This window comes from Thalia democratica, unplaced genomic scaffold, assembly GCF_965202585.1.
Source record: "Thalia democratica unplaced genomic scaffold, ktThaDemo2.hap1.1 HAP1_SCAFFOLD_1929, whole genome shotgun sequence".
NCBI classification, from domain to species: domain Eukaryota; kingdom Metazoa; phylum Chordata; class Thaliacea; order Salpida; family Salpidae; genus Thalia; species Thalia democratica.
In genome coordinates, this window is record NW_028140722.1 from 765 (window position 1) to 5,000 (window position 4,236).

The 4,236-nt window shown below is 25.5% G+C and overlaps 2 non-coding genes across 2 annotated transcripts; both read right to left on the minus strand.

Moving 5' to 3' along the window:
- Positions 1-375: 375 nt before the first annotated feature.
- Positions 376-494, minus strand: LOC145848994 (5S ribosomal RNA). Its single transcript, XR_014372262.1, has one exon. It is a non-coding gene; the product is annotated as a 5S ribosomal RNA (ribosomal RNA).
- A 2,859-nt stretch (positions 495-3,353) lies between these two features.
- On the minus strand, positions 3,354-3,472 carry LOC145848998 (5S ribosomal RNA). The gene has a single exon (XR_014372267.1). It is a non-coding gene; the product is annotated as a 5S ribosomal RNA (ribosomal RNA).
- Positions 3,473-4,236: the final 764 nt, after the last annotated feature.

Below are 4,236 nucleotides of genomic sequence, written 5' to 3' on the forward strand. Positions count from 1 at the left end.
TACAAAAGTGCAAAATTTATTTTCGTTTGATTTTTCAAGTAGCCACGCTTTATTTGTTTTGGACAAAAAGACTTTAAAGTTTTAGTATAAAAGACTAGTTGTATTAATTTTAACTCAGAAAATTGTACTCTACAAGATGGTGCCATTATTTTTTCGATATCTCAAACTGGTCAAACCACTTTTTTAGCGCTCTAATTGGTTTAAACAGCAAATAAGCAAACAGCAAATAACGTTATCTGATTGGCTAAGTTTTTGTTTGCTAATAACTAGAATTTTCTTTTCTTTTAAGCGTTAAAGAAATGTAAATAAACGAGTAATAAGTATAAATAGGTCAGAAAGAAAAATAGTACAAAAAAGATGAATTCAAAAAGCAAAGGCCTACGGCACGTGGTATTCCCAAGCGGTCACCCATCTAAGTACTAACCACGCCCGACACTGCTTAACTTCCCAGATCGGACGAGATGGGGTGTACTCAGTGTGGTATGGTCGTAGGCGTTTGAAGGCGTTTACAAGCCTTTATAAACCCTTCGGTTTATTTAAAAAACCTATTTGCACTTGATTTACAATCAATTTTGATATTTTAAAATTATTCCTTATAAAATTTTAACCTGAATTAACTTTTTTTTTGTTTTTTTAATCAACAGTTACTCCCAAACTGTACTAAAACTGTATTGTAACTGTACAAAAGTGTTTGTTTAAATAATTGTTATCTATAAATTACCTAAGACCAGGAAAAGTAGAAGTAAAGTTTATTGAATTATTAAATAAATAAAATAAAATCGTAAAATAAAATAATACAATATGTTTACAATTTGTCATTGATCTATCCATTTATGTTATTGCATTACAAATACAAACATTGCATACATTCAAGAGTATTATTCATCAATCTTTTCAATATAATAAGTTTTAAATTTATATTTATTTTTAAATAATTCCTGACATTTTAGATTACCTGAGATTTTTTTTTAATTAAATTAATTTTAGTAATTAAATACTTGACGTTCTATTTTGTTTAATTTGATAACTCAACCATGTTTATTTTTTTTACTAATTTAAAAGAACTATTAAACTAAAAGACATTACATACAGCTTCTAAAAGTTTTAAACACCTTAAAAAATATTATTATTTTAAAGATATATTAAAGAACTAAACAGATATTACTCCTAAAAATCTTGTTAATAATATATAAAAAGTACTCAAAGTCAGACTCGGAAATATATATATGTTGTATATCTTACTTGAAGTTCACTGTAATTGACACTGTATAACAAAATTATAAAAATCAACCTATTTATATAGCAAAATATTTCTTTATCTTTGTCGTGGCGCGGTGGGTCAGTGGTCTTATCCAGCTGACTCATAAGCAGAAGGTTGTAAGATCGAATCCCGCTAGTCGTCACGAAACACCACTATCGTTCAATGTTCGGGCTTCAAATTCTTTGAGATTATACTGTACTATTTATCTATCTAACTAATCTATCTAACAAATGTTGTTCAATCTAGGTTGTGGGTACTTGGGTCGAGTAATGCCTTTGACTTACAATCTGTTGTGGATTGACAATATTCCTCTATCTATCATTAAACAAATCTATCTAATAAATGTTGTTCAATCTAGGTTGTGGGTACTTGGGTCGAGTAATGCCTTTGACCTACAATCTGTTGTTGATTGTCAACATTCCTCTATCTATCAATAATGATTATATTCAATAATAAATGTTGATTAATTCAGTTGTAAGAAAACCAGTGCGCTGGTTAGGTTGGGTAAGGCCTTCGACTTACAATCTTGGGGATTATCAACGTTCATCACAAGTACAGTAACGATCTCATTGAATTTCCAGTTGGAACATAGGATTGTAGTGGTGGCCTACTTTGTAGGTTTTTTGCCTAGTTTGTTTTTTGCCTAGTAGTGTTTGCCTAGTTTGACAAACTATAGTATATATATTGTATAACTTTACTTGTATTATTTTTTATTTAAATTACTACTTATTATTAAAGAATTAAATTTTTTTAGAAAAAAAAACTATGTATTTTAACTAATGCTTATATTATATGTTTTGTTTTATTTTTATTCAAACTTACTTTAAACCTCTGTATTTTTTATACAATACGATTAAACTATATAACAGAAAAATAATTAAATAATCAAACTATTGAATAAGCAGTTAATTAGTGTGTTTTTTTATGCTTCTTTCATTTTTAACTTACTTGTTAACCATATTTCTTTTATTAAAGTATAAAACTAACAGTTACTAAAATAAAATAATCATAAAGTCAATACACAAAACACTAACTTTTTATAATTTAAATATGCAAACATGAATATAGTTATGAATCTATTATTTATTCAAATAGAATTATTCAAAGCTTATAATTATAAAGCTTTTGTATAATGTTTCAATTACAGTGAACTTTAAGTAAGATAAGTTTTTTTTTTTGTAATAACTACAAAATTGGTATTTTAGTTTATTATTAGTAACTAAATACTTATATTTATTATATTTAAAAAAAAAACATCTATACTAACTCTAATTTCAAAGCATATTAAATACAAATTTTACCAACTAAATATTTATTTTTATTTTAATTATTATAACTTTCAAACATAAGCTTGTATACCTTATATACCTATATACCTCATATAGTAGGCTTGACATAACATAACATTATTTAATTCTTTTTGTTTGAAATAAACTCATTTAGTTATTAGTAAATTACAACATAAATGTTTATAACAATATAACTAAGATTTAGCTTTTGAGTTAGTAAACTTTGATAGTTTTCTTTTAATAGTTTAATAATCTTTATTTAAGTTCAAGCAAAATTGCTATATATTTAATACACATACAAAAGTAAACTAAGTAAACGTAATTCAATAGTTTCTATTAAGTAAAAGTAATTACAAATACATTAAGTTAATACAAAACTTTAAAAAGCTTTTGCTAGTATCTGTTGGTAACAGTAAATAACTTATTATGACTCCTCACAATACAAAAGTGCAAAATTTATTTTCGTTTGATTTTTCAAGTAGCCACGCTTTTATTTGTTTTTGGACAAAAAAACTTTTAAGTTTTAGTATAAAAGACTAATTGTATTAATTTTACATCAGAAAATTGTACTCTACAAGATGGTGCCATTATTTTTTCGATATCTCAAACTGGTCAAACCACTTTTTTAGCGCTCTAATTGGTTTAAACAGCAAATAACGTTATCTGATTGGCTTACGTTTTTATTTGCTAATAACTAGAATTTACTTTTCTTTTAAGCGTTAAAGAAATGTAAATAAACGAGTAATAAGTATAAATAGGTCAGAAAGAAAAATAGTACAAAAAAGATGAATTCAAAAAGCAAAAGCCTACGGCACGTGGTATTCCCAAGCGGTCACCCATCTAAGTACTAACCACGCCCGACACTGCTTAACTTCCCAGATCGGACGAGATGGGGTGTGCTCAGTGTGGTATGGTCGTAGGCGTTTGAAAGCGTTTACAAGCCTTTATAAACCCTTCGGTTTGTTTAAAAAACCTATTTGCACTTGATTTACAATCAATTTGATATTTTAAAATTAATCCTTATAAAATTTTAACTTGATGTAAGTATTTTTTTTATTAAAACCTTTTTTTTTGGTGTTTTAATTACAATTACTCCCTGTAACTTTATTTAAGACTTTGTTTAAAAGATTGTTAACTATATTCTATATTAAATACTATGATTAGAAGTAAAGTTTATTAAGTGATTAAACTAAATAAAAAACAATGTTAAAATAAACATGTTGTGTTTAGTTTGTTTTACTATTTCTCATTGTTCTATTTATAGATGGTTTTGTTTTACTTCAAGAATATTTATAGTTAGTTTCTAAAGAATATCTCATACTACATCAGATTTTACGATTAACTTAATTTTAGGTAATAAAATATTTGACGTTTAATTTAATAACTCATCTATGTTTATGTTATAAAATAATAGTATCTAATACACATACATTATAATATAATAATATGTATAACTAGTTGTTTTACTTTAAAATGAATAATTAAGTGGAAGAATTAAAAGAACTCACATTTTTGAAGAGAGCGTGGAAAACCAGAATAGTCTTTTAAAACATTTATTAAATTATCGATAAATATAGAATACAATAGAATTAAACATATAAACGTAACTGTGGTTGCTTAGAAACTGAACAAGAAAATTTTTAATAAAAATATAAAATAGTTATTATATAGAATTAAAATAAAATA